Genomic DNA, 11,356 nt, shown 5'->3' on the forward strand with positions numbered 1-11,356 from the left:
GGTCAGAAACAAGTTTCAGGTCAATCCGACTTAGTATAAGAAAGTTATGAGCGTTTGAAGTACGGAACGTTCTACAAGCGTTTCAGAAGTCATTTTTGGAAAATCAAATCCATAATCATGTCAAGTACCTTTCGGATATCGTTATGGATCAAATCAAATAGAGCTTTTGGAATCATATGTACATATCAAAATGTATCAAAGACTTAACGGAATAATCAGACGTGCTATCATTTAAAAAAATCAAGACATTAATCATACCACTTATCTTTCGAATGCCAATCCGGAAACATATCAATTAGATCTTCTGACATCATAGATACGCATCAAAATCATATGAAACAGCTTATGGAAATCAAGGATATTAGCCATCCTAGTGGCTCTATGAATAGGAATTTCTTTGAAATCATACATATACGCCATTTGTTCGTTTCATAAAGATCATGCCAAAAGAAAGAAAGAAAGAAAGAAAGGGTAAGCCTTACATACCTGCTCCACGTCCTATTAGCTACGTTTATTCGTCCAAGCTCGTTAGCCTACATTTATGGAGATTTACATAATCATCAGACATATTGTCACACACTTGTCTTAATCTTTCAAGTAATCTCACATATAATCTGCCGAAATTTCGGCAGCATTTCCCCTGTAAATACACCATCCCCGAGAATCTAACTCGGCCAAATCAACAATCAACAATCCGAGAATTCAACTAGGCCAAATTATTAACAACATTACCAACAATCATACTAACAACTTCAACAATCAATCCCAAAGCAGACTCTAACATCAACAACTCTTGTCACACAATTCACGACATTTCATTTATATCCAATTTAATCACATATATTCAAGCTAACACCAATGATTCCACATTCAATTATTAATCTGAAATCTTTCTAACATGATTCAAGAATACTTCTAACAAATCACATAATATTCCAACAACCCAATCAACATATTACTTCACCCGAAACCTTCCAAATTCAACAAGAACAGTAGCGACACATTTCTTTCTTTCAAGTTCATGAATTATACCTACAATTCACACACTAACAACATTATTTTCCATAAATACAAGAAGACTATATTCAATGACATTAACTTCTAAAACAACTCTCCAACCATTACAACTTCACTAGAATCATTACACCTTCATTTTCATCATAGAATTCATTACAACAACAACCAAAATAATAGATAAAATTAGTTCATCATCCCTATACAACACAACACACACACACGGCCAAACTCCACACCACACGGCCACCACTCCAACACACTAAATTCATGATTTTCATTCATTTCTACATACTACAACATACCCAAACCATTCATAGCATATAAAAGAAGATTAATTCTTACCTTTTTCCTTTGATTTCCCTCTTGTCTAGAATTATGGACTTGCAACAAGGAGAGGTTTTCTTGCTCCAACAATTATACCACGTTAAAGAGGACCTTTGAATTAGTAGGAATACTAGAAGAAAATATTTTTTGGATCAAAATTGAAGGCTTCAATTTTTCCTTGGGTTGGCCGAATAGCTCCCTTGTTTGGGTCTTCTCCAAGCTTCTTCTATTTTCCAAGTGTTGAGAATGAAAAATGTGACTAAATGGTCATCTTTTATGAATATAAATTAGGCCTCCATGTGGGCCTTGGATCACCCCACATGAAAGGCCACTTGGCCCAATTTTTATCAAGCCCAATCTTTTTTTGTTTTTGTTTTTTTGTTTTGCAATTCATGAAGATTTATTTTCCAAATTCCAAATTTGCCCTTAGCCTCCCTCCATATTTCCATGAGTCATCTTGCGAATTTCCCTTTTTACCCCTAGCCTTTCTTTATTTTCCACATCAAATTTTTTTATAACCAACTTATATACCAAACAAGATCAAAATATAGCCTTGTCTTTAACTTGTCACAATTATCTCAAAATATCCGAATGTGCAAAATACGGGCTATAACATCCTCCCCCCCTTTAGAACATTCGTCCTCGAATGTTAAACTAGTCTTATAGGGTCTTACAAGCATTTCGAGGAGGTTCTCTTTTATAGTCATCACATATAATTCATTCACCAATCAGTATAATCAATTAAGGAATTTAGATTTCCTGTAGGCATAGGAAACAAGTGAGGTTACTTCTTCTTCATCTCTTCTTCAGCTTCCCAGGTCATTTCTTCCCGGTTATCATTTCGCCACAATACCTTAACAAAAGCCACATTTTTAGTACGTAATCTTCACTAGATGATCCGATATGGCCACTGGTTGTTCCTTGTTTTTATCTAATCTACAGTATTGCAGTCTCGCTTATCATGCCATAAATATCCATCGTCTTATGGTGTTCTCTTTTCTTCACTCCCTGTTTCTTTATGTCTTTATCACTATCCCTTTTAATCTTTCATTCTAAATATTTATCCAAAAACATATGTGCGTACTGTTTCCTTGCCATTCATTATCCTTCGCAGTCCAGTTGTGCTTACGGTGACTTATGATCCGAATTCACCTAACTTCTTAGTTCGCACATGTTTGAGTTCTTACTACAACCTTTTCTTTATTTCCTTCCCCCACATTTCTCGACACAAGTATACTCGTCTTCGATTTCTTTGTATTGGCGCTTGTTTCATCCTTCGTTATTTCTTGTTGGCTCTCCGGAGGGGATTCCTTACAAACATGATCGAGCATCGCTTCACATCGATGATTCATATAAGTTCATAGCGTATATTCTCATGCTCCGTATAATTAATGGTCCATGAACTATTTTCTTGTATCCGATGAACTCTTTCATTTCATTCATAGACACTGCGTTCTTTCTTTCTTTCAAAAATTTCCCAGACTACCAATTGTTGATACTTTTATTATAATAGTCGTTGTTGTCCGAAATATCCTTTGAATCTTATAGTTTTTCTCCATTGTCCTTTGTGGATTTAGCTTGTAGCCATTTTCTTGCTCTTTTTATTACTTTTCAAAACATGTTGCTGCGTACTTAGGTACGACACAAATTTTCCCGATATGAGGGATTCCGATCATGGCATAAACACATCATAATTCATGTTGGCATGAAGCATTCTCTCAAGGTGTCTTCCATCATTTCCCTTCATGTCGGCCTCATGGTATACTCATCGTCAATTCGTTTCTACTTCCTTCATGTGTTCTCTTGATATGCCAATATGTTTTGAACTCTGGCCCCGGGCTATTAAATTTTCCTTTCTGGAGCCTGACAGTGTCACGATTCCTTTTGAGTCCAACATAATATGTTCTCCCCCCCCCCCCCCTCTTTAGGGGCTCCTCATATGCCAGTAGTCCTTTTGTGAGATCTTTTCCAACTCTGTGCATAACACATCGAAACTTCTTACCATAAGCTTTCCTTTTCATTTTTTCTGTCTACATTATCATTCTTGTCAACATTCCCATACTTTTCCATCTACTATTAATCCTTTCACCTATTTTAGCTTACTTACTCGTAGTTCTTCTTAATTACGCATTCGCGTTGCAGTTATGCGCCCATATTTTCGAACGTCTCGCTACTTTTGCTTACAGCACAGAATCCTTACGGCTTATACTCTCTCTATCCTCGCTCATCGTACCTTTAACTATACTTATGGTACTATGACCGAGCGGTCTTCCATGCACATTCTTTATATTTCATTCCATTTTCTCTAGGATCAAATCTTTCAGACTTCACATGAATTCTCGCTCCACGCCTTTAATTTCCAAATCAACGGTGTTGACCCATTATCCTTATTCTTTTCTTGGTGCGTAATCGGGTTTCTATCGTTAACTTGTCAAAGTATCCTTCTTACTCCTATCATTAAAGATTTCCAATTGTTTTATTCCCAAATGTTCTGCTCTTCTTTCGACTAATCCATTAGTATACCTTTTCTACTTTCATTCTTAACCTTCCCTAGGTTCCTTCCTCCTCGAACACTTTTCTCCTTTTGCCATTTGTGGCATCGACTCTGAAGTTCATGAAACATTACTTTATACGAGCAATTCTGTTTCACTCTTAAGTCATCTTTTCAGAAAGGCACTTCCATATCTGAGGCATCCACATTAATATGGCTGCACATTTATTCCTTTATATACCTTTCAAGGGCCGAAATTTTCTAACGTCGTCACAATGCTTTATCATTCTTTCTCTTACTCCACATTTCTTATCGTAGTCACTATTTCTTTAGCCTCACTTATTGAAATTGGTTCTCGAACCTCACACATTCCTCTTTTGTTCTATATTACCACACTTTACCATTTTTAGGTACCTACCTTTGAATTTTTATCCAAATAGTCTCGTACTTTGCCGGTAATTTCTCTCGGGGGCTTCACTCACTGAGGTTTCTTACCTTTCATTTTATTCCGACACTTTGATCTGTTTATTTTCCAGCTACTCACTCACTTTCTTTTCCAATATCGTTGTATTAAAATTTCCAATCTTAACCTGTAGTAAAAATAATAACAGCTTATCTTGTAACACTCGTACCATCTATTTTTTTTTTGCTGTCACTCGAACTTTGGTACCTTTACATAATTAATGCCTTCTTTACCGTAGCGCCGGTTGCTGGGACTCACATGTCCACCGATACAATCACATATGAGATATCATACGCATTCATATGTATATATATAATTACTATCAACTAGTTCACAAAATACTTCCAAACGCTATTCAGGACTACCTTAACTCCAGAGCTGTGACGCACTTTCTGTCTCTTCTCCAGTTTAGCTTGTCTCGTCCTACGTGGCCTTTTATGGTCTCCAACTATCCCGTATACTCTAGTTTCCTTTAGGCCACTCTAGCCTCTCATTTGTCTCTTATGTCGGAATATATAGAATTTCTAATACACTTCCCAGGGGGTCACCCATCCTATGATTTCCCTCACCTTAGCACGCTTAACCTCGTAACTTTGATGGAATTCGGTGCCTTAATGTTGATATAATCGCGCCCGCTTCCTCGCATGACCTTTAGTACATGATCTAGAGAAAATTGAAGTCTTACAGATTCCGAGACATTTTCGTAACACGTCTTTCTCCTTTACAATTACTATTTTACCCTTTTCAATCCTCAATATTCACTTTTCACTTATATGTGTACTACTTTTCGTCCTAGATTCCTAGATTCCCGATGATAACAAATATACCTTCGTCGCCGTTACTTGTAAGTATTCAGATATCAGTCTGTTCGGATTCCTACTCACCATTCTTGTATAATAATTTATAGCAAAACTGATTGTCGACTTTCTGAATCCTCCAACAGACCTTGTTCGTACTAAGCCTCGAATGTTATCCATTGCAATCCTTCGGACTGCTAATCGTCCTTCTCACAATTATCTTTCACGCTACGCCCAAATCCGTAGCTCCTCTAAAGCATCACATCCCGGTTATTGTCTATTTACGATATTTCCGTTCCACACATCCTTCTGTTAAGCGTACTTAACTAAGTGACCTGATTTTTGAACAATTCTAGCAGAATCTCTTTTACCATTCTTACCTGTTACATCCCGTATTTTTTTGAACGTCGGATTAATTGTAAGTTGAGGTGGGGCCCACACGTCAAGATTTTTTTTTGGGACATGTGACAAATTATATGAATCACATATGTGAAGTTAAACACAAGTCAAGAAGGACCCTTGGGCCAAATCAAAGTGGAAGCCCTCCAAAAGGGACAATTTAAGGAAGCATTTTCGGATAATCTGACTTCTAGGGGCACAAACGGTATTATAAATTTGGAATTTGGGAAAACGCCCAGAAATAAAAGTTGTAGATAATTGAATTAGCTTTCCATCCATAGGTCGTGGGCCCTCATACAATATCGGGATCAAACGTTATGACCGTTTTACTGAACGAAGGTCCAGGCAGAAAAAAAGGTCTGCGCGATCGCGCCTGGGAGGGGCGCGAACGCGCAGAAGAAAATCTGTAACACAGCGCGAACGCGCCAGAAGGTGGCGCGATCCCGCTGAACACTTTTCTAGACAGTTCCGGCAGATTCTAAAAGGTTATATAACGGGGCTTTAGCCCCCAATCAACAACAAAACACCCTCTAAGCCTCCCCAAAATCTCTGAAAACTTCCACCAACTTCCACCCATCAATTTTCACGCAAATCAAAATATAATTTTCAAATTCCGGTCCAGACAGCGCACAGTTGCAACTACAAAATTGTGTAAAGAAGGCACAAATCACAACAAGGTGTTGCATATCACTGTCATATGTCACAACAAAATAGTCACGCGGGCTCTGATCGATAATGGGGCTGGACTAAATATTTATCCCGAGTCTACTTTGTACAGTTAGGATATGACCTCGGAAAGGTTCGCTATAGCCACACCAATATACGAGAATTTGACGGAGACCGATGCGATGCCACTGGAGAAGTTGACCTTAACATCCAAATAGGTCAAGCAGAGCTCATTACTGAGTTCCAAGTTATGGAAATACCCGCCAATTACAATTTGCTTTTGGGAAGACCATGGATCCACATAGCAGGAGTTGTGCCATCTTCACTCTATCAGACTCTGAATTGTTTCTAGGAAGGCTACGAAGTGGTGATCCACGGGAAAGGAAGCATGCATAATTACCCAGATAATTCTGTACCTGTTATAGAGGAAACACCCAAAGGAAAGGATTTCTATGTGACAGAGCTAGTGGGAGTTGCCCACGAGATAGACTCCCCAAAGGTCCCCATGCCCGCGGTTTATAAAATAATTGCTTCAACCATGCTCCAAAAAGGGTTCGAACCCGGGAAGGGTCTGGAAAAGCATTTGCATGGCATCACTGAGCCGATTCCCATTCCTCAAGACAATTTTCGTTTTGGACTCGATTATGCCTCAACTGAAGATGAAATACCTACCAAGAAGAAACTGGATGTTGTGGATATCCGCAAGCCTATTCCAGATCTATTCCAGTCATTTCCGTTAAAATGCCTATACCGGATGATGCAGACATAGAAGAGGGGATAGGGATGCTATTCCAAGAGGAAGATTTCTCAATAATTCTGGAGGAATGTGTTGAAGCGCCTACTATCCAAGATGCGGATCCGGGCGAGCAGTTGTCCAATTGGGCCTCTACCCCACTTTTGGTTGTTCGTAATAAAAACAATAAAGCATCCCTAAGTGTCATGACATGTTGCGAAACAAATGATTCGGGCAGTGTAAAGAAGGAGGAATACGATGAAGAAATAATGCTACCCGAGGGTCTCGTGGAAGAAGTAAAGCAGTTAGAGAATGAACAGAAACGAAACATGGACGAAACAGAAGCAATCAATCTAGGTGACGAAGATAACGTTAAGGAAACTAGGATAAGTGCACACCTAGAAGCACCTCAAGAGGAGGAGTTAATAAGCCTGCTGAAAGAATATGTGGATATTTTCGCATGGTCATACGCTGACATGCTGGAATTAAGCACTAGCGTAGTGTCCCACCGATTGCCCATCAATGCGACTTTCGTCCCCGTGAAATAGAAAACCCAGTAATTTAAATCGGACCTCAGTATCCGCATCAAGGATGAGGTAGAAAAACAAATCAAATCAGGGGTGGTAGAAGTAACCTCGTACCCCACATGGTTGGCCAACATAGTGCCGGTACCCAAAAACGACAGGAAGATACGGATATGTGTGGATTACCGGGACCTCAACAAAGCTAGTCCAAAGGATAACTTTTCACTCCCAAATATCCACATACTCATAGATAACTGTGCCAGGCACGAGCTACAGTCATTTGTGGATTGTTTCACCGGCTATCACTAAATCCTAATGGATAAAGAGGATGCGGAAAAGACATCTTTCATCACTCCATGGGGAGTGTATCACTATCGGGTAATGCCCTTCGGCATCAAGAATGTCGGCGCGACCAACATGAGAGCCATGACTACTATCTTCCATGACATGACTCATAGAGAGATCGAAGTGTACGTGGATGATATCATCATGAAGTCAAGGGAAAGTTCAGAGCATACCACGCATCTGAGGAAATTCTTCTGTTGGCTCCGAAAGTTCAACCTGAAACTAAACTCGGCTAAATGTGCATTTGGAGTATCGGCCGAAAATACTGGGATTCATACTCAGCCGAAGAGGCATAGAACTAGATCCGACCAAGATTAAAGCAATCTATACCGCCTCTCGAAACCAAAAAGGAAGTCATGAGTTTCCTTGGAAGACTAAACTACATTGGATGATTCATAGCTCAATCCACCATCATTGTGGAGCCTATGCTTAAGCTCCTGAAGAAGGACGCACCCACAAGATGGACAGAAGAGTGTTAAGAGGCAGTTGATAACATTAAGAGATACCTATCCAATCCACCAGTCTTAGCTTGGGTGGCTCAGAAGTTGAGGCATTACTTGTCTTCATATACCACTCACCTCATATCCAAGATGGATCCTTTAAGGTATATTTTTGCTAGCCCGTGCCCATCGGGAAATTGACCAAATGGCAAATGTTGTTAAGTGATATACATAGCATAAAAGGCCGTTAAGCACAAAAGGCCGTTATAGGACAAACTTTGGCCAACCTGCTAGCTGAAAGTCTAGTGGACGAAGATCTTGAACCCCTTCGCTCACTTCCCAGACGAAGGGGTACTAGCCATAGAAGAGGAAATGGTGGAGCCATACACAGGTTGGAGATTGTTCTTCGACGGAGCGGTCAATTATAAGGGTTCCGTAATTGGAGCGGCTCTAATATCATAAAATGGGCAACACTACCCAATGGCTGCAAACCTCAAATTTCGCTGTACTAATAACATGGCTGAATATGAAGCTTGCATTCTAGGCCTCAGAATGGCACTGGACATGGATATAAATGAATTACTGGTCATCGGAGATTCTGACTTACTGATCCACCAAATACAAGGCGAATGGGCAACCAAAAATGACAAAATCCTGCCATATGTAAATTTGGCATAAAGGTCTTACAAGAAATTTAGAAAAATTGAGTTCCGATACACCCCAAGAGCTCATAACGAGTTTGCTGATGCTTTAGCCACAATAGTATTAATGATCCAGCACCCCGAAAGCAGTCACATTGACCCATTAGAGATAAGTTTGAAAGAAGAACATGCCTACGGTTCCAACGCGGAAGTAGAGCCAGATAGAAAACCATGGTACAATGGCATCAAGATATATTTGGAGAAAAAAGAAGATCCAGAGGGCGTCACAAGTGGAAAAAAGAAAACCATCGGGAGGATGGCTAATGGTTTCCTTCTAAACAAAGAAGTGTTGTACAAACGAATGCCAGATTTGGGTTTACTCCGATGCGTGGATGCCATCGAAGCCACAAAACTCATGGAAGATGTACATGCTGGGACTTATGGACCCCATATGATGGATTCAGACTGGCCAAGAAAATCCTCCGAGCCGGATACTACTGGATGACGATGGAAAATGATTGCTGCAATTTTGTGCAGAAATGCCATCAGTGTCAAATTCATGGCAATTTAATCAAAGTACTGCCGAGTGAGCTCAATGTTATGAGTTCACCATGGCCCTTCGTCGCTTGGGGTATGGATATCATTGGACCCATCGAACCCGTCGTTTCAAATGGACATCGATTCATTCTAATCGCCATTGATTACTTCACCAAGTGGGTAGAAGCAAAATCACATAACTCAGTAACAAAGAAAGTGGTGGCCGACTTTGTGAAGAACAACATCATATGCCGATTTGGCATACCTAAGTCCATCATAACCGAGTCCATCATAACGGATAATGGAGCGAATCTGAATAGCAACTTGATGAAGGACATCTGTGAGCAATTCAAAATCACTCATCGGAATTCAACATCTTACCGACCATACATGAATGGAGCCGTAAAAGCAGCCAACAAGAATATCAAGAGGATGTTGAGAAAGATGATAGATAATTACAAAGGTTGGCTCGAGCAATTGCCATATGCTTTATTGGAATACCGTACCAAACTCAGATGCAATCAAACGCTACTACGCGTGAAAATAAATTTTTAATTGTAATAGTATCTTTTTCTTATAATTGTTGTTTTATTCGCTTGTGTTAGTTATTTCCTTTTATTGTAATAAATAGAAAAAATAAAACAATTGTTGCAATATGAATTACGCAATGACCTGACTTCTCCACAGTAGGATACGTAGGCAGTCCATTTGGGACCCAGTCGCATAATTAGTAAAACCAAAACTCATTTACTTTATCCCGAACTATGTTCGACCTGATTCCTGCTGCGACATGATACGCAGGCGCTCTTTGAGGTCGGTCACACCAAAACAAAAACCCAAGAAACCCCTAAGAAGCCTTAGAGATAAGACTTCAAGAGGAATGCCAAGATCGCCACACGCCTAACTAGGGCAGAATTTTTAAGAGGGTCCCAAAATATTCGTGCCGCTAACCCGCTACGAGAGTCAGCCAACCCATAGTCTCAAACTGGGACAAAAAATTTGAGAGGATCTTAAAATTTCTCATCTTTTCAACACTAAACCAGGGCAGAAGTTTTGAGGTTTCCTCAAAATTTCCTATATCTTAAGAGATTTGGTGGAAGAGTTCACCAGATAAATTTAAACTGGGGCAGAATTTTTGAAAGGGTCTCAAAAATTCCGCACAAGGAAAATGAGGGAGCCTCAGCCAACAATGGAGAAAGACTTTTTCTCATTCGAAAGAACATGTCATGACAACTAATTTTTTCAGTTTTTAAAACAACGCATTTATTCATAAGTAAATAACTCCGTACAATTTTTTTTTACAAAAATGATTTTTCCTGCATAACGAAAATAAATTCATCTTTCGAATACCGAATCCAAGGGGGTTTGAGTTAAGGAAAACCTAAAGATGCGGCAGCACCGGCAAGCCAATTCAACTTTGATAGGGAACTAACCCGTTTCTGATGCAGGTTCCCAGGTCGTCAAGAGGACAACCCATTTTTCTAACTTTGTTTCATGTGCAAGAAATCGGGTTTTCTGAGAATAGCAAGCCACGAAGGCTATAAAAGATTTGAATGCCATAAGGACAAACATCTAGCCACGAGGGCTATAAATATTTGAATGCCACAAGGGAAAACATCTGGCCATGAGGGCTGATGAAGGACGTAAATGCCACAAGGGAAAATATCAAACCGGGGTGAAGAAGTGAAGATACAGAAATATTATCGCGATATAGGTATGAATCTTTCATTGTTAACATTAATCTTGGTTGATTTACGGAAAAGGAGTTGTTTAACTGCTGTAAATTAATTTGGTTGGTGGAAATATGGTACAAACACCCTATGGGATGTTTTATGGAATAATTTGATGTGGGAAATAATACTATTGATTCTGGTATTGTTATTGTTGTGCTGGTTGTTGAATTGAGAATTCGGGCTAGGCATATAAATAGGGGAGATGCTGCCCAAATTTCTGTAGAAAGATGTTAACTTAAGATTCAA

This window comes from Lycium barbarum, chromosome 8 (assembly GCF_019175385.1).
Source record: "Lycium barbarum isolate Lr01 chromosome 8, ASM1917538v2, whole genome shotgun sequence".
NCBI lineage: Eukaryota > Viridiplantae > Streptophyta > Magnoliopsida > Solanales > Solanaceae > Lycium > Lycium barbarum.